Source organism: Bufo gargarizans, chromosome 3, assembly GCF_014858855.1.
Source record: "Bufo gargarizans isolate SCDJY-AF-19 chromosome 3, ASM1485885v1, whole genome shotgun sequence".
NCBI classification, from domain to species: Eukaryota; Metazoa; Chordata; class Amphibia; order Anura; family Bufonidae; genus Bufo; species Bufo gargarizans.
This window is the reverse complement of record NC_058082.1, coordinates 153877115-153904333: the sequence shown is the minus strand read 5'-3', so window position 1 is coordinate 153904333 and position 27219 is coordinate 153877115. Positions and strand designations below refer to the sequence as shown.

At 43.0% G+C, this 27219-nt stretch overlaps 1 protein-coding gene across 7 annotated transcripts in view; it reads left to right on the top strand.

Moving 5' to 3' along the window:
- KLF12 (Kruppel like factor 12) overlaps positions 1-27219 on the top strand; it is a 253007-nt gene that overhangs the window by 25501 nt on the left and 200287 nt on the right. For 2 of the 7 annotated variants that reach the window (XM_044284572.1, XM_044284569.1), the window contains exon 2: positions 311-402. The exons of 4 other annotated variants lie outside the window; for them this stretch is intronic. The gene's annotated coding sequence lies outside the window, so the exon portion shown is untranslated. The remainder of the gene's footprint in view (positions 1-310; positions 403-27219) is intronic. One more of the 7 variants, XM_044284574.1, reaches the window with a different exon arrangement.

Sequence of the window (27219 nt, the reverse complement as noted above, 5' to 3'; positions counted from 1 at the left end):
TGTGACACTCCTTTAGATTTCTTCATTAGTTCCTGGTGCATATATTTGCAGTATGTACTATGCAAATTATTAATGTTGTGCTCTGGTTAAAAAAAGTCACTTTTGCACACTCTATATTCTATTGCAGACTTTTGTCACATTTTTGTACTTGAATATTCTTGAGTACAAATTAAAAGGACTTGACTTGGTGTAAAATTTTTAATAAATCGGCTTAAGAATGTATATAAAAAAAAAAGTAATACTCGCCCTAGCGATCCAGTGCTTCCCGAGCCAATGTCTGATATCTACTTCCTTGTCCTTCTCCATACAGTAAATGTGACCTCTCCGCTAGTCACTGGCCACAGAGGTGAACTGAGTGATCAGATTTCGAGAGGGGGACTTGGGAAGTATTGGAGAGGTAAGGTAGGTATTTTGCTCTTTAAGGACATGTTTATCAGCACAGTTGTGACAGTGTAATAGAGTGAACTACATTCGGTACTGTGCATCAGCTTGGCTGTGTACTAAAGTTGTTAGAGAACAAACCCATTGACTTGAATTCCATGCTGCAATGTCAGATTCTGCGTGTTGTTGTGCGGTGCTTCTATACAATACTGTATTATGGGGGATATTTAGGAAAGATAGAAAAATGTGTCTGTATTGACGGAGCAGGGCATATTACGTTGGCTTCCTTTGCCTCTTTGAAATTGGAAACATACAGTGCAGTAGGGCTTTTGAGGTCTGTGGGTGTCGTATTATGTCGCTTTACAACTCTGAGGTTGCATATGCACTGAAAAAGTGCATATTTATTGGTTCATGCAGATTTTGCAACAGATTTTATTGAAGATTGTGATGCGCATTTCATTTTTGGGTTATGATTTCCCATTAAAATCTTTGGAAATTGGGCTCCACAAAATTTGCCTTAGGCAGCTTTCACATTAACGGTGCTGCTGCTAGTGTGCCGTGCCGCCGGAGGTCCGCTCCGGACCCATTGACTATAATGGGATGGGCTGGAGGTCCTGTGGCAGCACGGCAAACATGCCGAGAGGCAGCTGGAATAAAACTATGACATGCAGTTTTTCTGAATGGAACACACACTACTTTTTTTCTGTTTTTCATTTTTGTAAAGCATAGAAAAACTGCACCGTTATTCTGCTGACAGTAGATAAACGTATTACATATTGCTAGTAACTTATTTGCATGAACTAAATTACATGCAAAATATAATTGTTGCAAACATGGCACTAGGTTGTCTTTACCTAAATGTTCCTGTTTTGCAACATTTTATTTTATATGTGCTTTAAAGGGAATGCATCATCAGAAAATGACCTACTGTCTACATAAGAGATTTTATTTTAGACATTTTAAGACTGATAAATTATTTTGTTTTATTATTATCTATGTCAATAGTTTTAAAGAAAGGTCTAGTCATTTGTTGAGAATTCCAGTTCTGTACAGATCTCTTTTCATCAGTCATCCTATTATCATGACACATAACACCCCTGTATCAATAACTCAGGATCCACCAGTCACTATAGGTAATTAACAGGTCACAGGGCATGCCAGAAAACTCTCCCAAAGAAGTCAGTGGGGGAGATATATCAAGACTGGCGGATCCATCCAGGACCTCCCTGCACTAGTGTGAGGTGCGCCCGTTTTGTTAAGAGGCAGACGCCTTGTAATAAATCGGACGCATCTCTGCCCTGCTGTGCACCAGAAAGTGAAGTGTATGCTAACGACAGGATATTGTAGGCTTGAGCTATAACTTCCGCCAAGTAAATGCGGCGGGTGGTGCAAAGCCACGCCCCTTCCTCTAAGACATACCCCTATTTCGCAGCATTTCTGGAAAGTGCTGGTAAGCTCAGAAAGTCACACATTATGGTGCACAGATGCCGTGCACCTTAATGTGCAGCTCTTTTTACGCCACAATTGTGGCATATAGGGCTTGATAAATTAAGTCTATTGTGTCTACGACCCATGGTGGCTCCTGCCATATTGAATGACAACAACTCGAGCAAGATAGCTGCCAGGGCTGTGGAGTCGGTAGATAAATGCTCCGACTCCGACTCCTCAGTTTTTTGTACTTCCGACTCCGACTCCGACTCCGACTCCCCGACTCCGACTCCTCTGTATTTAATATGCAAATGTATTTTATACATTCCTTGAAGGAAAGAAAGAAGTTCTTCTAAGCTCTTCTAGCACAGAGAGGTCGTTGGGCAGAAGCTGCTGCCTTCTCCTTTGTGTGCTGATCTTCTGCTGAATATAGGGCAGTGGGAGGATCCAGGAAGGGACATTTATTTTAAAACATGATTTCCCTAGAAGAATCCCATAGTCATGTTTAAAGTTTAAGATAACATTCTGAGTTTACACGTTTTATAGCCTTAGGCCCCATGCACACGGCCGTGTTTCACGGCCGTGTGCGGGCCGTGGAACCGCGGCCTGGATCCCTCCTGAGAGCAGGAGCGCACGGCGTCACTGGTTGCTATGACGCCGTGCGCTCCCTGCTGCCGGCACAGTACAGTAATACACTGGTATAGATCATACCAGTGTATTACTGTACTGTGCCGGCAGCAGGGAGCGCACAGCGTCATAGCAACCAGTGACGCCGTGCGCTCCTGCTCTCAGGAGGGATCCAGGCCGCGGTTCGACGGCCCGCACACGGCCGTGAAACACGGCCGTGTGCATGGGGCCTTAGCTGAATGACAGCAGTTTTTCCAATGGTTTACAGCTTCAGTCTTGAACTATTGACCCTCCATTCCCTTCACTTATACAAGTGTCTCTAGTCCTGCAAAACACATATTTACTTAATCCCTTATCAGTGAGAGGCTAGGCTAACCATGGGCATTGTGTTCCCTGTAACATCAGAACACAACACAATGGAAAGTATATGTATTGCCACTCCAAATTGTGCATTGCGTGCCATATAGTGAAGCATATGAAAAGCATGCTTCTTCACATCACTGAACGCGTTTGTTTTGCGGTTACGTGAGGCACTGCATGCATTGGCCTTTATTCTTACAGTAGAGAAGTCATTAATTATAACTGTTTATGAATTCGGACATTTAAACTTGCTTTTTTTTTTTTTATTCCAATTTAAATTTAGTAGGAGTCGGAGTCGGTTCATTTTTTGCCGACTCCGACTCCAGGTACCCAAAATTGACTCCGACTCCGACTCCTCGACTCCGACTCCACAGCCCTGATAGCTGCCCAGATAATCGTTTGTAAAAATAAATAAATCTGAATATAAAATCAGAATACAATCTGGAAATAAAACCGATTAGAAAAAAAATACAGATATTGCATCCCTTTTTAAATTTTATTTAAAATCCATTGTAAGTATTTCAACCAGCTTTTCAGTTTACATTGATGAATGTTATTCTCCACTTGTGACTGTGCATGCAGCACTGACAAACATTAAAATATATGGCTATCTCGAGATAAATCCTTGCTTATCATAATGAGTATCCTAAAAATCATGTAAGACGACCTGTAATGTGAAATGTATGTGGAGCAATTCTAGAAACTGTTAATTAGTCCCATGGGATACTAGTTACCACGTCTTTAAACTGAATCATCCTCCTCCTTTGTATTCCCACTGCAACTTTAATCTAGCTTCCCTTTCAAGTAAATACAGTATGTGTGCGCTATATGTATAATATAAAATATAAATATTATATATATGAGCAGGGCTTTTTTTTTCTCGCTGGACGCCTTGGAACGGCGTTCAGCCACCTATTTTCTCCGGCTCGCCCCACCCCCCTTTAGTTACTGGCCCAGCCGGCCCGGTAGTGGCGTCGCTAGAGGGGGGGCAATCCCCACCCCCCCCATGTTGTTCCGTGCCCCCCTGATGATTCCCCCAGGTGAATACTAATGAGCGCTTCTATTATGGAAGCGCTCATTAGTACCGAAGGACCAGGAAGTGGTGAACGCTCTGTACTCACCACTTCCTGGTTCTCGGCTGTCGGCTGTGCAGGGCTGCCCACAGCCTGAGGTCGCTCTGTGACCTCACGCTGCGCGTGCCAGTTTAGCGCACAGTCAACTGAGGAGGGAGAAAATTGCAGGCGGCTACCGTCCAGGAGCAGGAGAGGTAAGTGTTTTTTTTATTTTATAAAAAATGTGGCTGCTGGGGGCACTATGGGGGCTAATAGGAGGCACAATGGGGGCTAATGAGGCATAAAGGCTGATATGAGAGGAATAATGTGTCACCCACAGATGCCCCCATAACAGTGTGTCTTCCACAGATCCACCATAACGGTGCGCCTGCGCACTGACGAGAGACAGTAAATTGCTTTATTATAAATGTATCCCTGCATACTGCAATTCTCTCGTATTTTGTAATCTTATTTATATATACTTATTTTGTTTTTGCCCCCCCATTTTTGACTGTGGTGTCTTTGTGCCCCCCCCTATATATTGTTCCTAGAGTCGCCACTGCGGCCCGCTGCTTAGGCTGCTTACTTACTGTTCTCTAAAGGGGTGGTTTTAGGGGGTGGTCCTAGGGGTGGGTAGAGGCATGGCCAGGGGAGGGGGGGGGGGGGAGTTCCACCACCTTTTCTCTGATTAAAAAAAGCCCTGTATATGAGAGAGAGGGAGCGATATACTGTATATAGAAATATAATATTTCACTGACATTCCATAGAGCCTTACAGACATTATTAGTGTTCAGTGCGAATATTCTAAAAGCAAATTTTTATCGCAAATATCGGCACTTCGAGATTTAGAATATAGCGCTATGTATTATTTTTATTTTTTTAACACAGTACACATCACTCACTGTCTCTAAGGCTGGGTTCACACCTGAGAGTTTTACAGCGCATTCCTACGCGCTGTAAAACGATCAACAGGCAAAAACCAATGCTTCCCTATCGGCATGGTTCTCACCTGAGCGTTTTACAGCGTGTACGAACGCGCTGTAAAACGCCCTACGCCCCAAGAAGTACAGGAGCTTCTTTGGGGCGTATTGTGCGGGACCGCGTGACATAGACTTAGCGGGAACGTGCGACAATGGGCGTTTGCTTGTTTCCTCGCACGTATGTAAACCAATAAACACCCTTGTAAACGGCGCTTATCGGGTACGCTCCGGTGTGAACCCAGCGTAAAGGAGCTCGCAATCTAAATTCACTATCTGTATATCTTTGGAGTGTGGTAAGAAGGCATATATTATAATATAGGCTGAGTTCACATCTCTGAACGTTTCCAGCAGAGAACAGCCTCTTGGTGTTCACTGGACCCAGCATTGCCAGATTCAGATTCTACGGGATTCCTATTGACTATAATGTGATCCACTTTCTGGCACAAATGTCAGGTTTAGGGAGGACAAATACCGCTATAACTTTTATTTATTTTACCATTAACATAACCATATGATTTTTTTTTTTTTTTTTGCGCAATGAGGTGTACTGTTAAATAGAACCATTTTCAGTATGTGTAATGCAATTCTGCCCTTGTTTTTTTATGTTTGAGGGTCAGTCTGATTTCAGATACCAAATAAAACCAAATTTTTTTTAAAAATCATTTGTTTTTGTCGCCATATTTAAAGACCGCTATATTTTTTCTTTTATTTTTCTTGACTGATATGTGTGAGGACTTGCATTGTTTTTTTTCCAATTCCACCCCAACAAACAATTCCGCCACAGTTTTATGGGTTTTGTTTTTACGTGCTCCTTTGTGAGGCAAAACTGTGCTTGGTAAGCTGCGAGAAGGCCATGATGCTCACAGAAGCACCGCTAACTTCCCCGGGTGTCAGACCCCTACCGACCAGATACTGATCATCTATCCCTGAGGATAGGTCATCAGTAAAATAAAAATAAAAAAGAATAATTTGGAAAACCCTTTTACCACCTTGTGGGGCCACCATGCAATCTGGATCTGGCTAGCTCAACTTGGTTTTCGATGTAAACCACAACTTTTGACCTACCCCTTCCTAATAAGCTCTTTAAACAGATAAAATAGGAACAAAAAAAAATCAGCAAAAACTGAAATTGAGGAAAGAAACATCCAGGCCACTGTGCCAGGTCTGTTGCTATCACAGAGAAGATATTTAGTCATAAGGCGAGGTTTAGACTTTGCAATGTTATGTGTTAAGAATCCGTTCCACGTCCACACAACCAAAAAAGATGCGGATCCCTGAATCCTATTCACATGCAATTATTTTTATTTTATTTTTTATGATTGTACTGAAGTCAGCAAATGTAACTTTTTTTTTTGTTCTGGAAAAGTGCCCTTAGAATAGTTTCTATACAAAAATCTAAATCCTAGTTCTATAGATATCAAAAATTCTAGATGCCTTGACTAAAAGCTTCTAAGACTAGGGTTGTTTGGATACCAAAATTTCGATTGTTTCAATACCATAAAAAAGTATTGCGATACTCAATATCACGTGAAAAAAATAAAACGACAAAAAAAGCCATGTGCATTTTATGGAACGTCCGGCCCATAATAGAACAGTCCGATCCAAGGTGGCTACAAAAAATGGCGAATTGCAAAGTTTTTATTTATTTATTTTTCTTTTACGGCATTCACTGCATAGGACATTTTTATTTTATTTTTTTATTTTACTAGTTTGGACTTTTCGGACGTGGCGATATGTAATGTGTTTATTTATTGTTTATATATTTTCTATGTAAAATTAGGAAAGGGGGTGATTTATACTTATATTTTGGTGTTTATTTTTATTTTTACTTTTTATTTTTACTTTTTATTTAATAACAATTTTCCCCCTTAGGGGCTAGAACCTGGGATCTTTTAATCTCTTGTCCTAGTCACCCTAATAGAGCTCTATTATGCCTCTTGCACATTTTTTTTTTTTCAGTTTACGTTCCGTTTTTTGCGTTCCATATATGGAACCATTCATTTCAGTGGATCCGCAAAAAAAAAAAAAAAAACAGAAGGTACTCCGTATACCATATATTTCCATTCAAAGATGGAACATGTCCTATCATTGTCCTATCATTGTCCGCATAACGAACAAGGATAGTACTTTTCTATCAGAGGCCAGCTGTTCCGTTCCGCAAAAAACAGAATGCACATGGATGTCATCCATATTTTTTGCGGACCGCAAAATACTGAAAAAGCCATACGGACGTATGCAAGAGGCTTTACGCTGGGTTCAGACCTGAGCGTTCGGGCTGTCGCGCTCTGTATGCGCGATTGTACTGGCGTTTGCAATCGCGCATACAGAGACAAGCGAACGCCCATTGTCGCGCGTTCCCGGAAGTCTATGTACGGGAACGTGCGACAAGACGCCCCAAAGAAGCTCATGTACTTCTTGGGGCGTCGGGCGTTTTACAGCGCGATCGTACGCGCTGTAAAACGCTCAGGTGAGAACCATTCCCATAGGGAATCATGTTGAGCGTTTTACAGCGCGTAGGAACGCGCTGTAAACTGCTCAGGTCTGAACCCAGCCTTAGGGTGAATAAGACTTCACACTCTCCCTGTGCATAGTACACACAGCAGCAGGGAGCTTGCCAGGGCTTCGGTACTACAAACACAAAAAGGGGAGGGGAGGGGTCGGCACATCCCAATGCCAGGTGCACGTTGCTTGTGGCTGCAAATATACATCTGAAGAACACATAGTGCAACAGCACTCTACAAACCAAAAGTAGAGTACAAAAGTATATTACATTGCAAACGCTATGCTAATAACTCAGAGATGCTCAGCAAATACATTTTGTACAAAATCATTTGAGCCCGTCTGCCGCACGCCAAGGCGATCTCTATAAGACTGGTCCTAACACTAAAGCTCACCTGTTGGGTGCCATAACAGCGACCATGAAATCCAGGAGGTGCAGGTCCCAAATGCATGCTGGGCCCCTTTTGGTTTATATCTGTGTGGAGCCAAAATAGCCTTCATTGAATCCAGGGACTACAAATACCAGCATGCATGCTGAGCAGACTATATACTCATGCTAATTAAAAATCAGCCAGTGAGGCAGAAGAGGGGCTAAAGGAGTGCATGACCATAGGAGTTAGCTACAACTCCTATACACAATACTACAAACACAAAAAGGGGGGAGGGGTCAGCACATCCCAATGCGCAGTGTTAGGACCCGTCTTATAGAGGTCGCCTTGGTGTTCGGCAGACGGGCTCAAATGATTTTGTACAAAATGTATTTGCTAAGCATCTCTAAGTTATTAGCATAGCATTTGCAATGTAATATACTTTTGTACTCTACTTTTGGTTTGTAGAGTTCTGTTGCACTATGTGTTCTTCAGCCAGGGCTTCAGTAGCATCCTGGCTGCCATGGTAACCGACCGGAGCCCCAGGCTTACACTGCTGGGGCTCCGATCAGAAGCTGCCACTGCACCACAAATGAGGAGAAGAGAGGGGACCCTGTGGCCACTGCCACCAATGAGGAGGAGGGGAGAGGGGACCCTGTGGCCACTGCCACCAATGATTTTAATACTGGGGGGGCACACTGCACCATCAATGATTTTAATACTGGGGGGGTTGCGGGGAGGGGGCCCACTGTGCCACCAATGATTCTAATACTGGGGAGGAGAGGGGGGGAGGGCGCAGTGCGCCACCAATAATAATTAACATTTAATACAGGAGGCGAGTGCGGCATCTGAGGGGTTAACTGCCATTGATCGCAGCTCCCCGCCTCCTGGATTTATATTAAACGTTTACTTTCATTGGTGGCGCAGTGCATCAGCCCCTCTCTCCTCATTAATGGCAGCAGCAGCACAGGGGGAGGGAGAGACTGCTTCCTTCTCCCCTGTGCTGCTGAGGAGAACACGGAGCACGCTGAGAGCAGCGCGCTCATGTTCTCTGATACTAGACTGCGCAATAGCGAAGCCTAGTATCAAAAAGGCAATTCCCGGCTATCGAGGTCGATACCAGACAAAAGTATTGAAAATTCGATACCCGAAACAACCCTACCTAAGACAAGTGTAAACAGGGCCAGTATTATAGCTAGCTAGTTATTACTGTAAGGCTACTTTCACACTGGCGTTTTGGCTTTCCGTTTGTGAGATCTGTTCAAGAATCCAAAACTGATCAGTTTTGCCCTAATGCATTCTGAATGGAAAAGGATCCGCTCAGAATGCATCAGTTTGCCTCCGTTCTGTCTCCATTCCGCTTTGGAGACTGACACCAAAACGCTGCTTGCAGCATTTTGGTGTCCGTCTGACGAAACTGAGCCAAACGGATCCGTCCTGGCACACAATGTAAGGCAGTGGGGACGGATCAGTTTTCACTGGCACAATAGAAAACTGATCCGTTCTCCATTGGTGTTCAAGACGGATACGTCATGCCTATGTTACAGATAATACAAACTGATCCGTTCTGAACGGATGCAGACTGTTGTATTATCGGATCCATCTGTGCAGATCCATGACGGATCCGCACCAAACGCGAGTGTGAAGGTAGCCTAATGCCTTGTTCTGCATATTTATGAAAGTAGATAGTGTTTTGTCCGTACCAGCTTTTATACAAGGCAGCTCCTTCACATTCACTCAGCATTCTTTTGTACAACCCAGCAAATGATTTTCTGCGAACTTACTGTAAATGACCACTTTCCTAAACCTGCCATTTATACCAGTGACAAGTAGACAATAAGCTCACACATTTAAGTGAGAGTAGGAGTATGCTAATTCCTTAATTATGTTTTATCTGGGATCATGTCTCATTTAATGAGATTAAAATAGCATTTTATTGACTTTAATGGATTGATGCTGACTAATATATCAAAAAAGCCAAAGAAGAGAACCCAGGGGGCTCTGCGCCAACATTTTAGTTAGGCAACGTTTTTTTTTTTTTTTTTTTTTTCCCCAGGCAATTGCTTTTGAAAGAGTTTTCCATTTTATGTAAATGTTTTATAATATACAGTACTCTGTATGGATTGTCAAGGCATTCTACATAATATATATTTTATTGTACTGTACCTATTTGTTATGTTTTTAGTAGGGCTTTTTAAAGGGAACCTGTCACCGGGATTTTGTGTATAGAGCTGAGGACATGGGCTGCTAGATGGCCGCTAGCACATCCACAATACCCAGTCCCCATAGCTCTGTGTGCTTTTATTGTGTAAAAAAAACGATTTGATACATATGCAAATTAACCTGAGATGAGTCCTGTACGTGACTCATCTCAGGGACAGGACTCCTCTCAGGTTAATTTGCATATGTATCAAATCGGTTTTATTACACAATAAAAGCACACAGAGCTATGGGGACTGGATATTGCGGATGTGCTAGCGGCGATCTAGCAACTCATGTCCTCAGCTCTATACCCAAAATCCAGGTGACAGGTTCCCTTTAAGTTAAGTTTGACCTTTGGTGGAGTTGATGTATACTACTACTACTACTACTACTACTACTACTCTTATCCGTTTTTGCAGCCAATGCCACTATGTACACTCTCTTGAGTTGATGCATGTTGGCGTATTTGCAGAAGAAATATAGTGTCTTCCCAAAGGGTGATTGACATATCCTCTTCTATGGCTTTATTACTTCCATTCTTAAACCAATACATTTTAAAAGGTGTTTTGCACCATTAAAACCTGTTATTTATTTCACAAATGTGTAAACTGATTTTTGAATAGACTGTTACTGGGAGACCTATGGCTGATTCTGGATTACAATGGCTTGCATGGGATATTCTGGCTAGCCCTGTGGTTGACATTGTTATGGGGGCACTGTGATGGTCTGTTACAGCACACTATCCACGCCACATCTACATGGTCTCTTTTTGGCATGGATGACGACCAAGAGTGCTGTTACGAGAGAAAAAGTTTGAGAAGCCCTTTCTAAAACTTTAAGTTTAGGTCACCAGCCTGGGACAGAAGATTAGCAGGAGAGGTTCCTGCCTTGGACTAAGCTATTAAATGAGAGCCTCATCTTTGTGACGTCACATAACATTGTCTGCCAGTGCCACAGCTTATTGTGTCTGATGGAGCATGACTATGGGGACATTATTACAAACCCATGTATTAGATATCATTTTCTGTTCTGGTCCTTGAGGAAATGGAGCCTCCTGATTTTGCTAAAGAGTTTCAATACATACCCTCATGCTTATTTGGACTGTGTTCCCTGTGAATTTCTGCATGTTTTCATGCATATAGCTCATGAAATTTATGGATAATCACGTGAGCATGTAGATGCACATAAATGTTTACTGTGGACCTAAGAAACTTTTGTAGCTACCTGCCTTTAGTACAAACCTATGTTATTAGTTAAAGGAGTTCTGCACTTTCATTTAACTGATGATCTATCCTCTGGATAGATCATCAGCTTCTGATCGGCGGGGGTCCGACACCCGGGACCCCCGCCAATCAGCTGTTTGAGAAGGCAGTGGTGCTCAAGTAGCGCCGCGGCCTTCTCACTGTTTACCGCCGGGCCGCCCGCCCACTGACGTCACGACTAGTATCAACTAGCGTGGGCGCGGCTAAGCTCCATTCACTTGAATGGAGCTTGTTCTCACCAGCTTTAAAAGTAATTACTTTGCTGATGTGCATGTGTAGTGGATCCAGTTATCTTTTTGCTACTGAAAATTTCCAAGCAATGAGCCACGTCATCTTGTCTTCTAAGATAATCACTAATCTATAACTGTAGCTCTTTCCCTAGAATGTAATATGAATTTCATTGTTACCATCTGTACTGCACTTTAAGACTACCACGCTTATGCATATTGGTATAATCTTGTGTTATTCCTAATCAAAATTTTATTTAAACGTAAAAAAATAAAAGTTTGTCCATATCGACTTTTTTCATCACCCTGTCTTTTTTTTTTAGATAAAAACAGGAAAACTGGTCCTGAATTACTATCATTTGTGGATACCTGAAGAGACACAGATTCCAGTGATGTACCTATTATCTCTGAACTTACTTTTACTCCCCAACAGTAAGCTGGTAAATGGTCCCTGTTATGGGGATCCTTTCTGCAGACCCCCTAAGCATGGCTGGACCTGTGGTAATCATGCTTACATGATCCCTGCCACTGGATTCTGGCTCCATCGCTCCCTCTTGTGCGCTGTGGGTCTCGGGTGTCCCTGCGTCAACCTGGATGTTGACTGGCCACAGTGGTGACTTTTCACCAATCATTTTTCTGGGTCATGTGACATGTTACCGCTGCAGCCATTCAAACCCGGGGTGCCCAAGGGAGAGCAATGGAACCCATAGCAGGGATCAAGGAAGTAAGATTCCCACCACTGGTCCAGCCATGCTGGGGGGGGGGGGGGGTCTTCCAAAAGGGTCAGCCTCTTAAATGCATCCCTTGGACTCCTAAGATCCAACAAAGAGCAGACTCTTAGATGCGTCATTAGAGAACACAGCGCAGGCCCTTGCGAGATTAGTGCAGGTGAGTGAAAGTAAGTTCAGATATGATCATTTACATCGTTGGAACACATCTCTCCGCAGCTATCTACGTATTAGTATAGTTTAGGAGCCTTTAATATTTTTAGTGGCTGCTGCTGTGTTTTTTATTTTATTTATTTTTTTAAACCCATATCCCTTTCAAGTTTTGGCTTTTCACAGTATGGTAAGCACTGAATACATGTATTTGAGTGGTCTACATGATTATGTCTCCTGGCACTACCAACACGTATTTTGCCATTCAAACGCAGTAAAGAGAGCTTCTGTGTGGCCACAGTTGAAACAACATATTCTAGTTTCAGAGCAATTTGCTTTACAGCTGGTGCAGCTAAAAACAAGCCAGGAATGCTTAGAAAAACAGTCCCCTCAAGGATATTTTCTCTACAAACACTACAAATGAAGCATTCCCTAAAAAAGCCAGCTGCAGTTTCAAATGTTTATTAAAAAAAGTGTATTTTCCATTATTAATTTGTATTATTTTACGTACTCTTCTTCAAGCCACAGTGTGGCAGCACCCTATACCTATATATAGTATATTATAATACTGGAAATAATTAATAGTATGCTGTTTTTAACAGCATATTATCAATTATTTCCCGGTAGCATTATAAAGGTATAGGGTGCTGCCACACTGTGTCTTCTGCTTGACATTGTTTTTGGCTTCTAAAAAATGGCGTGAAATTTTTGTATTCTTTCCAAACATTTTTTAGGGGTATTGGTATTTCATCACACTACAGTTTTACATTTGTTTTATTTTATTTAGACATGTTTTTCCTCTAAAGAAGAAAATGCCTAAAAAAAGCCACACCCAGAGCATACTGTTATTTGACAAAAAAATTTGAGACAAAAAAGGACGTTTTTAAATTTTGTTATTGGCCAAACTTTCTAATGCCTTGACTTCCAGCCCCACTGGTCCCCTGCCAGGTGATGTTCTATATCTTACTTGACTGCTGATGGGCAAACAATGGCTCAGGGATCACATGTCCTTCATGCACACGTCACCACTATAACCAGCCACTAATTTTTATTGATGTCAGTCAAAACTTACTGTCCTACACCTGCTCCAATCCAGTGGGCTGCTGCTAGTGACGTATTGTTTGGCTGCTGCAGTGATGTTCCGTATATCACAGCAGCAAATCACTGGATCAGAGCAGGCGTAGAAGTTGGTTTTTTTTTTTTTTTTTCCTGAGGCTACTGGAACTTTTTGTGGATAAAAAAAGAGAGAGAAGTTGTATTTGTCCTCAATGTGTCTCCTTTTATGATCTACTCCTGGGTTTGGCTTAAAAAAACGGCATTACAAAACCTGAACATGTGGCAATACCCTTAGGCCCCCTGCACATGAACGTATGCTTCCCGTTGCCGTATTGCGGACCGCATTTGCGTGCTTCCGTGGGGTTTCGTCCTGTATTTCCGTTCCGCAAAAAGATAGAACATGTCCTATCTTTTTGCGGAACGGCCAGATCGCGGACCCATTAAAGTGATGAGTCCGATCTGCTGCGGGCCGCAGCATGACCACGGGGTGCACACGTTTGTGTGCAGGGGGCCTTAGACATAGCTTACAGGTAATTATAAAAATTACAGTGATAGATACATTTTTAATGAAGGTGTTCAGTTTTGTGTAAATGCTTATAATCACTGTGTAATGAAGACAACTTTGTAATATAATTTATATTCGATTCATCATTGTTCCATTGTTTGTGCCCAGAGGCTGGAAACCCATACAAACCTCTTCTTACAGTTGTGATTCCCAATCAGAGCCCTGTGAAGGTCATGACCCTGTATACTTTATAAAATTACAGAAAATGCCTATATACGTTCTCAAGAAATGGGCACGGTCACTAAATGGTTTTTTTGCTGCTACTTACCAATTTTTGACACTTTATCTGAACTGTGGAAAGACTTGCAGAAGACACCATTTCAGCTTCAGCTATCCTTATGTTTCAATGCTAAGCCTAGAAGAATGAACACATATACACACCCTTCTGACAGCTGGAAGTGTTTAGCGTCTCTCAACGTTTCTTGTTATATAGCAAAGGACAATCCCGCTGCTCTAGCCGGACGTTCAGCTATGGTAAGCCAGCACAACAACTGGAGTTGGCGAGATCTTTTTATTTGTTGCTGGCCTTACATCGGCACTACTCACACTTACGTTAGTTGGTTTCCACCAGGTTTTTTTTATTTATTTTTTTATAACAGTCAGAATAGCATGGCGTGCCACTGTATTCTATCCAGTATGAAGACAGAAACCTGACTCGCCCATTATAAGTCAGTGAAGACAAAAAACTGATGATATTGGTTTGTGGTGGATGTGTCTTATAACTCATAACAGATCATAGTGTCAAACAGATCCATCATATCTGCAAACGTAAGTGAGGAATGCTTCTTTTTACGCCCTTCTACGCCTGACAACTTATTTATTACACCAGAACACAGCAAGCAACCCTTATTTGTTATAGGAGCGGTCCACACTGTTGTAATACTTGGGTGGGGTCACCAGATGCTGACAAATATATATATATATTTTTTTTTCAGCCTTTTTGTGTGGGAAAGCAGAAGTTATGTGATAAGAATTTAAGTAATGCATCTCAAAATGTGGCAATATTCATAGCGTGCACCAGAGCAGAAGCATGTTGACAATAAGGTTACTTAAATTACAGAAATGTGTGAAACTGAAACCGAAACAAAAGAGAAACATTTTTTATTTTTTTTTATTTTTTTTTAGAGCAGACTGCTATTAGTAGGCAGTTAAAATGACATACACTGAAACTGTCTCTTTTTAATGCAAATTTATTAAAGGGGTTGTACAGGATTTGTGGTCCTCAGGATGGACCTTGTGTATCTACTACTGGCTGATTCAGAGTAGCTCTAGAACTGCACAGTGCAGTCCATTGTGTCGTGGGCGGAGCTGGTTACAGCAGCGCTACGCCCGTTTACTTCAGCAGCACCTGCACTGCAGTAACCAGCTCCATCCACTGCACAATGGACTGAGATGATCTATGAGGATGTGTGTGGTGTCAGACCCCCACCAATCAGATATTGATGCTTTATCCTGTGAATAGGCTATCATTTGTAAAACCCAGCATACAGAAAGGATGCCTAAGAATAACATGCATTGTTCATGTTCTTATTTTAATAGTCATAAGGTATTTTCATACATATGCACTGAGCAACTTACTATCTTAAAGGGGTTTCCAGGACTTAGATACTGGTGGCCTATCTCTAGGATAGGTCATAAATATCTGGCCAGTCTGACATCTGGGACGTGCCAGATAAATTGCTTCAGTCAGTTGCCAGCCCTAGAAACTATGAAGTGGACAGAAGGCTTTGTCCAGAGTGTAGTTTCAGGCACTGGAGTACCGTAGCTCAGTTTCCATTCACAAGAATGGGAGGTGAGCTGCAGTACCCTGGCGCAGCCATCAGACAGAGGATGGAACCTTGTGCTTCTGGTTCTGTCCACTGTATAGTTTCCAGGGTGGCAGCTGCCTGAAACATCCGATCAGTGGGGTTGCTGGGTCTCAGACCCCACCAATCTGGTACTAATGACCTTTCCTGAGGATAGACCATCAATATCTAAGTGCTGGAAACTCTGTAATGCATGGTCTTTTTACACAGGGTGATTTCTTCAGCAATTATTGTGAATTAGCAAAATTAAATAATCGTCTGGACATTGGTGAAGACATTTACATGCAGCATTCATCTACTCCACATGGGGAAGGGTGTTCACTACTGCAATAGGTCATAAAGATCCCATAAAGATGCATTGCTTTTGGGCAGCAGTTCTCCTTTTTTCACAAGATGATCTGCTGTCTAGAAACTATGAATTTGGTTGCTGGACAAAAGATATGATCATCTAGTGAGCATTTGTCCGTCCATCGGGTGGCACCTTTACACAGGGCTCATCCTCGTTAATTGACCCAATGATTAGCCTGTGCAAGACTCAACTACTACACAGGCATACATGGGAGGGGCAACATTGCAGGAAGCCAATTAGCCTGCCAATGTGTTCTTGGAGTATAAGCAGTGGGGGCACCGGCTGTGTTGGAACCCAAGACAAGGGTTTCAAAAGGTCTTTGTTCCCCTTCCACTGTGGGCCCCTTTCACAAGAGCGAGAATTCCGCGCATTGCGCCCGCATGGAATCCAGACCCATTCATTTAAATGGGTCTGTGTACATGAGCGGTGTTTTTTACGCATCACTTTTGCGTTGCGTGAAAATCGCAGTATGTTCTATATTCTGCATTTAAAAAAAAATATATATATTATTTTTTTCACGCAAACGCTGGCCCCATAGAAGTGCGGATGCGATTTCCACGGATGGTTGTTTATAAATATTCCGAGATGTTGTTTGTAAACATTCCGGTTTTTATCACGCGTGTGCAAAACGCAGTAAATCGTATTGCACCCGATCGATAAAAACAGAACAACTGCACTTGATTGCAAACAAAACTGAATGACTTTGTTTGTGAAATTGCGCAGTTTTCACTGAACGCATCCGGACCTAATCCGGACACGCTTGTCTTCAAGGGGCCTTAATGCTCAGCATGAGCTCAGGATGGATAATTTTTCAGCCTACAACAGCTCTAATTCACCTAGTAGCATGCACGTTTGGATTTGTTGAATATGCATGTTATTTGTGTGTAATGTCTGTCTATATACTGTAAGTCATGGCTGAAAGTGTTGACACCCCTGAAATTTTTCCAGAAAATGTCCAATCCGCATTTTTTGGGGCTCGTACACAAACCAATTCATTTTTATGGGTCAGTAAAAAAATGGGGACAGCTGCCCACATCCATGCAGCCATTCCACAAATTATGGAATCATTCGTGGACAAGAATAGGCAGTTCTGTTAGGAAAATGAGGCACGCACATGGCCGGTATCCATATTTTGCATATCCACGGTTTGTGGACCACAGAATATGTATGAAACCTTATTGTTACATTTCTTTCTCTCGCTCTGGCACACCCTGTTGCCTTAGCAAAACTGTTTTTTCTCATTTTGGTTTGTGCTCTTTTGCTGTGCAACATAGTGCTTTCTTCTGGGTTCTATGTTGCCATCCTGGCTTGTTATTCAACCCCTTAATAAATTTGTGTTTTTGCGTTTTCTTCCTAGGGTCATAACTTTATTTTCCTGTTCACGTAGCCATGTAAGCGCTTGTTTTAAATGGGACAAGTTGTACTTTTTAATGACGCCATTTTATATTGCATGGAATATGGAAAAACAATTCCAAATGGGGGGGGGGGGGGAACCGTAGTTTTATGGGCTTAATTTTTACTGGTTTTCCATATGCATCTATGGAGCTGTGTGAAGGCTCATTTTTTGCAAGCCGATCTGTAGTTTATTTATACCATTTTGCTGTGTGTAACATTTTGATCACTTTTTATTCATTTTTTGGGGGAGGGGAAGTGACCAAAAAAGGCAGAGCGCCGTAGAAACTTTGCTGTGGCAGGTCTCTGAGCCTTCAAAAGGCCTGAGGCTGCCATAGCAATAGATTGTCTCCCTCGATCTTGGTGCAAGAGAGCTGTTTGGGCTCCATGAGTGCTCCTGGGGATTTACCACATCATCTGAGGGGTTAGATGTCCATGATAAGTATTATCGCTGATCTCGAAAAATGCCTCCGGGTGTCTGCTGAGTAGAATAATAGGCACCCAGTAGCTACAGTGTCCACTCAGCTCCTGAGCGGGCACCATCTTTAAAGTCAGCTCATCCACGATACATGTATAGCTGATGTCCTGATGTGGTTTAACCCAGGTAGTCGTCACACCTATTGCCTGATACAAACTTTTCTTGGCTCTTGTCTGTTTGCTATTGTGCACTATACTAAACTGATATTGCATTCCTGACCTTAGCCCTGTTTGGAGTGTGGTTTGAGGGTCCGCTGTCACCACGCTTTGGTACATGAACCCTGACATAAGCTTCTCAGAAGTGTTTTATTGTCTATACAGGTACTTTTTTTTTGAGTGTTTGCTTAGTTTTTTCTCATCTACAGTTTACACCCCCTCAGAACCATGCTAAACTACTTCCTACTTGTCCTACACATCATTCCATCCCTGAGTGTAATAGATAACTAGCGTATCCAAAAAAGATCAATGCAACATCAGTCATTCTTTTTCAATAAATAAAGCCTATTTTATAATAAAGTAGTTCAGTGTCAGCAGGATAACCACATCTTCATAGTTTGTAGTTAGATGGTTTCTGTTAACAGAGATGAATCTTGAATAGCCTATCGTCTTGGTTAAACAATGCCTTGGGGGTTTTAAAAATCTGGAAAGCCCTTTAACTATACTCTTAATATTGCCGAGCATGTACATATGCAAGACTGTTCCCCTGGTACAAATCAGATTTATTATATCTACCATCTATTCACTTTGTTCTTTTAATATTTACACAAAATGTAGCACTTGTCCAACAAATAATGCATCAGTGAATTTCCTGCATAATATAGATGCACTGTCCATCTTCCCGTACAGGGAACAATATTCGCATTCTGCTACATGGCAGCATGTGTGAGTGAGGTCATTGCACAGCTCTATTTTAGGGCACTAGCTCAGTGCACGGAGACAGCTTGTGCTTCATGCTGGAAGACAAAATAATGCGGAATAACATCAAGACAGGGAGGAAATGAGGGGAAAAAACACAACATAATAATGACTTCACTTTCAGACATTCAGTCTTATTGAAACCACATAATCTCCCCTTCCATTGCATTGATCGTCTATAAAAGTGTATCACTCCCATAGAGAAGAATATCAAGCCAAGGAAGAAAATGCAGTACATGAGGGAAACAAATGGCTCAGGTGTCTATCCTTGTGCATTACTGTGATTGCTTCTTTTTTAAAATTTTAGCTGTAGATTATAGATGAGTGAATTTCTTGAAATTCTTTTCGTGTCAAATTTGTCAAATCCTTTCTACCCAAATCAAAAGTGCTCCAAATGCCCTTAATATTGGCATATAACACAATTTTTTCCAATGTTTGCTCCCTCCCCCCCTTTTAAAGGGAATGTGTTGTCAGAAAAAGGCCTATTGTTTAAATCCCGTTTTTATGTTAAACACATTTTTAAAGAATTTTTGGGGAATAATTTTAATGTTCTTTGTCAATATTTATATTTAAGCAAAAACCATAAAATCCTGCAGTTTTCACACTGGCCACTAAGCCTAGTAATTGGTGCCACTTCTTGGTTTGTACAGATCACTTTACTGCAGTTATCTCCTTATGATTACAGGCAGGTTTAGAATGGCATATATCACCTCTGTGTAAAGATAACACTGGCTAAGGCCTCTTGCGCACGAATGTGTTTGTTTTTATTTTTTTTTCGTTCTGTTTTTGCGGTCCGTATGCGGAACCATTCACTTCAATGGGTCTGCAAAAACAACGGAAGGTACTCCATATGCATTCCGTTTCTGTTCCGTTCAAAGATAGAACATGTCCCGCAAATCACTTTCCGTGGTTCCGCAAAAAAACCTCAATGCATACAGAATGCATTCGTATGTCTTCTGTATCCGTTCTGTTTTTGCAGAACCATCTATTGAAAATGTTATGCCCAGCCCAATTTTTCAATGTACTTACTGTTTGTAAACATTATTGTATGCTTCCGTTTGCGATCCATTACAAACAGAAACCAAATGGAAAAACGCAATGGAAGCGGAAACCCTACTAAAACAAAAAAATAAATAAACGGATCCGTTTAAAACGGACCGCAAAATACAGCAAAAGCCATACGATTGTGTGCAAGAGGCCTTAGTGATAGTCAAAGCTTTATCTATTCTTTCCTTGTACAATGATCTCCGCACAGGTCACAGAGCATGCCTAGAAACCTCTCCCATAGAGGTCAATTAGGTCAGCTCCTGACCATTGTGTCTATGGACCATGTGGTCTGCTGTAAAACAATTCTTTAAAAGTGGATAAATGCATGGTTAACTATGTTAAACAGCCTGCTTAAAAACACACTGCTCTGTCTCATTGGTTATGCTTTTTTAAATTAAGAAACTTTCACAAAAATTGTCCTTTACTGGGACAGATGGTATTTAAATTCGCACATTATCAGTAAAAAAAACGGTGTTTGTTCTCAACAAAAATTATGTCTTTATTGAGGCAGATGTCTAGCCCTGTTTATACACACAAGTGTTAACGCTCATGCACACGACCGTTGCCCGACCATGGGCATCGGCCGTGTGCACCACGGATCGTGAACCCATTCACTTCAATGGGTCGGCAATCACAGAGATGCGGAACAGAGGCACGGATCGGAACCCCACATAAGCACTACGGAGTGCTTCCATGGTGTTTCTGGCCGTGCCTCTGCACCGCTAAAAAGTAGTGCATGCAAATGAATGGGTCTGCGATCCACATGCCGCTGCCCCACAGTCGTGCCCGTGCATTGCGGACTGCAGCATGGGCCCAGCCAGCACACCGTCGTGCGCATGAGCCCTTAGTGTGTCAGAAGAAATAGCAGCTTGTTCTGAACGAGCCCTTAAAAAAGTTTTCCATTTTAATTGGGAACAGCAGCACTTGTACAGTGTGCATGTGGTGTGTAGGAGTAATAGTGGCATGTGGCAGCAATAGTAATAAAAAGAAATGTCCAGCTCACCGATAGCTTTCCTCTAAGTGCACAGAACGACCCAAGTAAGTAAACAATCCTGTTCTTAGTCATAACTTAGTCATATGACTAAGAACAGGATTGTTCGAAACGCGTAAATGTGTGCAAGTGGGAGAAGGTGCCACTGGATGTTTTATATTGGTGGAAATAAAGACCAGACCTAAAGATCTACATAAGTGCTGGATTTCAGGTTTTTTTTCTGTGTGGCAGCAATAGTAGCTGCACGGCATGGAACAGACAAAGCAGTACATATGTGTAGTAGTAGTGGCAGCACAACCTGTAACAGACAAGACCGTAGCTGTGTGTTCTACTGTGTAGGGGTAATGTATCAGCTGAGGCGGCAGCAGTCTAGAACATTGTGGTAGACCGCAGCAGTGGCATGATGGGGCCACAATTAGCAAATCTGTTCATCGGTCTCAGCTGGTGGTGTTTGAAAATCCTCACGGATCCATGTCTTGTATAAAGAGAAGTTTTGTACAATGGCAGAAAACAAGATTGTCATTTTGGGTGTGATGACTCCACCTGACGCGCCTCCCCAGTAGTCCAAGGGGTCAGAACAGAATATGTGCCAGACAAAGAGCACAGTTATGGCTAAACCTAGTTGTTCAGGTGGTGCCGGTCCATTTGCTGATGTGCGTCAGGTGGCACAGCAGTGGTAAAATACTGTTCCATCAAGTAGCAAAGTGAACTGGCTGCTGCAGCTTCTGCTGCTTGTAGCAGAGACAGCGGGAGAGTGGTCACTTAAATTTGGGTGAAGGCATATAAGTGCACTATATTTCCGGAATGAGCCAGTTTTTACAGTCAACTGGCCAGAAGTATTACTGCCATATAGAAGATAAAAATTTGGGTGATGGGCAAAAGTGCTCCACATTTCCAAAATGATGAGACCGTTTAAACAGACAGTTTGCAGGAACTGGTAATGCCTGCTGAATTAAATTTGGATGAATGCACGGAAGTGCGCCACATGACCAATATCATGAGACCATTTTTATGTACAGCTGGACAAAACTAGTAATGCCTGCTGAATTACATTTTGGGAAAGGCACAGAACTGCAAAACATTTACCACAACTAAGTGGTAAGAGGAGGGAGGAGTAGCAGGAAGAATGCTGTGACCACTGCTGTAGTTTCAAGGCACAGTGTCAGACTCGGAAGTGACCTCGACATCATTCTGCTGTGACTGAGAGTATTAGTGAGCCACCCAGTCCACAATCTCATCCTCTCAGTGGCGTAACTAGAGTGTTATGCCCCCCCCCCCCATTTTTACAAAGAGGCGTCAGATTTTCTTTACACTAAGGGCTCTTTCACACGAGCGGATGCCGTGCAGGTAAACTGTTGCGTGAAAGAGAGCCAGGCCCCGTTCCGGACAGCAGAGACAAGGAGTATTAACATGATTGATAACGCTCCATGCCTCTCTGTGATCTTTTTACTACAAAATCACTGTGAGATAAAGTGGTCACTGTGATTTTGTAGTAAAAAGATCAGAGAGAGGCACGGACCATTATCAATCATGTTAATGCTCCGTTTTCTGCTATCCGGAATGGTGCTTGGCTCGCTTTCACACACTGGATTACCCGCACAGGATCCGCTCATGTTAAAGAGCCCTAAGCCCAATGCATGGCTACACTCACCCAGTCCTAATAAAATCTCTAGTTCTACATCATCCAAGGTCCCTGTGGTGATAGAGAAAAAATGAATAATCACATAAGGAAGGGCTGGTGACTGCCCCTGTGAAATCACCAGCAGGGGCGCTGTGCTGGCCTGTAAGAATGAGTCATGCCCATGTATAGCAGGGTAATCTAGGACATTTCCCCTAAATGCTACTACACAGTACTAATGCCCACATTGTGGCCCCTCACAGTACTAATGCCCACCTTATGGTCCCTTCAAAATAGTTATGTCCTTCTTGTGCCCCCTAACAGCAGTTATACCCAGATATGTGCCCCTGACAGTGGTTATGCTCTTTTGTGCCCCCTCACTCTAGTTGTTGCCCCCTTTTTGTAGCTTTATGGGGAAAAAAATATCATACTTACCCTCTTCCTTGATGACTCACTCCCACACTGCAGTGTTTTGGTGTCTGTCTGATGAAACTGAGCCATACTGATCCGTCCTGGCACACAATGGGGACGGATCAGTTTTCTATGACACAATCTGGCACAATAGAAAACTGATCTGTCCTCCATTGACTTTCAATGGTGTTCAAGACGGATCCGTCCTGGCACACAATGTAAGTCAATGGGGACGGATCAGTTTTCTATGACACAATCTGGCACAATAGAAAACTGATCTGTCCTCAATTGACTTTCAATGGTGTTCAAGACGGATCCGTCTTGGCTATGTTACAGATAATACAAACGGATCCGTTCTGAACAGATGCAGACAGTTGCATCATCTGAACGGATCCGTCCATGACTGATCCGTACAAAATGCGAGTGTGAAAGTAGCCTAACATGTATCCCATCAAATGTATCTTTGGTAGCCAGTATAAATATTGACTATGTCAGTGATAGCACTTACTATACAAATAATAAAATGGCTTGGGATACTTTTCCTTAATTGGCTGACCATTCCGCTACGGTCACATAACTTTTACTCGTTATTGTTTCTGGCACAGGATGATCATGCAAAAACAGTGATGGGTTTGGGGGGTTTTCGCTTTAGCTCAGGAAGGAAATGTGATGTCTGTGGTTGTCCTATCATTTTCGTGACACATTGGCTAAGACACCTGTCTTCTAATTCATATTCCTGTGACATATCAGTGCTGATGTTTCTTGTTTAGTAGAAAGGTTTCCATGACCAATACATAAAACTTCATTTAGGCTACTTTCACACTTGCGTTCGGTGCGGATCCGTCTGGTGTCTGCACAGACGGATCCACACCTATAATGCAAACGCTTGCATCCGTTCAGAACGGATCCGTCTGCATAACATCTTTTTCAGATCTGAGTTTTCACATCGTGAAAACTCCGATACGACAGTATATTCTAACACATAGGCGTTCCCATGGTGATGGGACGCTTCAAGTTAGACTATACTAAGAACTGTGTACATGACTGCTGCCTGGCAGCACCCGATCTCTTACAGGGGACTGTGATCAGCACAATTAATTGTGTGTATCATAGCCCCCTGTAAGAGATCAGGTGCTGCCAGGCAGCAGGGGGCCAGACCCCCCTCCCTCCCCAGTTTTAAATTCATTGGTGGCCAGTGCGGCCCCCCCTCCCTCCCTCCCTCCCCAGTATTAAATTCATTGGTGGCCAGTGCAGCCCCCCTCCCTCCCCTGTATTAAATTCATTGGTGGCCAATGCGGCCCCCTCCATCCCTACCCAGTATTAAATTCATTGGTGGCCAGTGTGGCCCCCCTCTTCCCCCCCCCCCCCTAATTTCAAATCACCCCCACATCATTGGTGGCAGTGGAGAGTTCCGATCGGAGTCCCAGTTTAATCGCTGGGGCTCCGATCGGTTACCATGGCAGCCTGAATGCTACTGCAGTTCTGGCTGCCATGGTTACTTAGCAATTTTAGAAGCATTATACTTACCTGCGCTGTCTGTGGCCGGCTGGGCGCTCCTCCTACTGGTAAGTGACAGGTCTCTGCGGCTCATTGCTTATAGCACAGACCTTTCACTTACCAGTAGGAGGAGCGACCAGCCGACCACAGACAGCGCAGGTAAGTATAATGCTTCTAAAATTCGGAACTCTCCACTGCCACCAATGATTGGGGGGAGTGATTTTTTTTTTTTTAAATACATGCATACATATTTGACATTCTGATCATGACACGCAGGTATTCTCTTTCCTCCCATTTTTTCCCTTTAATTCCTTCTCCCTCCCCCCCCCCCCCTCCCATAATAGCCAAAATATTCTACATATATAAAAGCTAACATTTAACCTTAAGCACTTTGGTTTTACAAATAGCCATTCCGGCTGGAAACCAATCTTTGTCTCAACAAATCAAAAGCACATAAACTTGCTTTAACACTGTCTGATTCCTTTCCCCCTGGCTCCTTATTCCCTCCCCTGTATCCCCCTTCCCCTCCCCCTTCCCCATCCTCTTTTTTGTCTAATCTGAACATCTCGGTCACCAGGAACATCTCACTATCTTTACTTAAAACCTTTTTATTTCAGTTTTTCACACTTTCAGATCCCCTAACTGGCCCTTCAGGTCCTCTTGCAGATACCACTCTGTAAGTTTGAAGGGTCCCATCAACTGGGGATATTCTGAATTGGGAATGAACTGTAGCATGAACCCCCTCCATACCTTGTACAATTTCTTCCCCAGCAATTCTTTCCTGGTCACAGCCTCGCACCACTCCAGATGAAATAAGCGTCTCACACTATTCAACCACATCTCCACACTAGGGATGTCTGCCGATAGCCACTGTGTTAATATGCATCTCTTAGCCTCTAACATCATCTTATGTTCGAGAATATTCAGGCCCTTCCTCTCGCTGTCCCTTCCCTCTTCAGATGATTGCTGTCCCTCTGCCTGAAATATAACCAAAAAGGGGGGATAATTCCCTGCGTTTATTGCCTAGCTTTCTCAGAATTGTAAGCACTTGAGATCAGAAGCTCCTCAGACTAGGGCAAGACCAAATCCCGTGGAACAAGTCTGTCCCCGGCGTGTTGCACTTTGGGCACGCAGTCATTCTATCAGGTTTAGCTGGGGAGTGCGGTAAATTAAATCCATAGATAGCCCTATGTAAAATCTTGAAGTGGGTTTCTCTCATCTGTTCGCATGGTACCGCTTTATAGAGCGCCTGGATACCTGTTCTGGCAATCGATTCCAGTTCCTCAACCCCCAACTGATTCTCCCATTTTTTAAACAAATTGACTGCTAACTGTTCTTCCCAGGTTGTCCTTAGTGTCATATAAATTTCTGAAATGGACATTCTACACTTATGCCCTAAAAAGGAATCAAATTTGTTTCTCTGCCCCTCCTTGGCCAAATCACTGATAACACTCTTCACATAGCTAAGAACCTGTATATATTGTAACTGTGCCGGTTTCTGAAGATTCCACCTCTCTGTTAGCTCACCCAGCGATGCCCATCTAATTTCCTTCTCATGGAACAAATCTCCTGCCTTAGTCACTCGCCCACTTTCATGCGCCCACTCTTGAAAGGATTTCTCACTGTAACCAGGAGGGAAGTTGGGATTACCCTGTAAAGGTAGATGCTTGGAGAACAAATACGGCAGGTTCCACAATTTCCTCACATTTTTCCATGTAATAATTGTGTCCCTGAGAATAAGAGACCTCTTTGCTATAACTGGCAGTTTCGATATTTTAGTATGCATTAGTGCTGCCAAATTCCACGGTGATGCTAACTGACTCTCCACTCGTATGTTGGAATAAAATGCAGTCTTGTTGACCCAATCCAGTATGTGTCGACTGAGGCATGCTAGATTATAGCCTCGCAGATCTGGAAAATTAAGACCCCCCTGTTCCTTCCTAAGTTTTAACTTTTTTTAGCGCTATTCTCGCCCTCCTACCCCTCCACAGGAATTGAGTAAATTTCTTCTCCAGATCCATTATATCAGCGTGACGTAGGAGGACTGGAATCGTTTGCAGGGGATACATTAGCTTCGATGCCCCCATCATCTTTATCAATTGGCACCTGCCCATTAAAGACAAGGGCAAATCCTTCCACCTATCCAAATCTTTTTTAATTTTGACAAACAAGGGTGGATAGTTCAACCTATATAAGGAATGCGGCAACTTCCCTATTTTGATCCCCAGATAGGTAATTTGGGTCGATGGTTTGGCTATACCAAATTTCCTAGTGTCAATATTTCTCCCATCATCTCCTCGTGCCAAGGGGAGCACTTCACATGTAGTCCTATTTATTGAATACCCCGAGTATTTCCCAAATTCACTAAGTAAATCTATCACCCTTCCTATTTGTTGTTCCGGGCGGGCCAGAAATAGAATTATGTCATCAGCGAACAATGCCGCTTTTGCCTGACATCCCCCCACTTTGATACCCTCAAAGACACTAGAATCACATAATCTCCTGGCTAGTGGCTCTAGCGCTGAATTAAATAGGAGTGGGGACAGTGGGCATCCCTGTCGAGTGCCCTTTTGCAGCTGAAGGGGGGAGTGATTTTAATTAGGGGGGGGGGGACAGGGGGGGCCGCACTGGCCACCAATGAATTTAATACTGGGGAGGCAGGGAGGGGGGCCGCACTGGCCACCAATGAATTTAATACTGGGGAGGCGCGCACTGGCCACCAATGAATTTAATACTGGGGAGGGAGGGGGGTCTGGCCCCTGCTGCCTGGCAGCACCCGATCAGGGGGCTGAGATCTGCACAATTAACCCCTCAGGTGCGGCACCTGAGGGG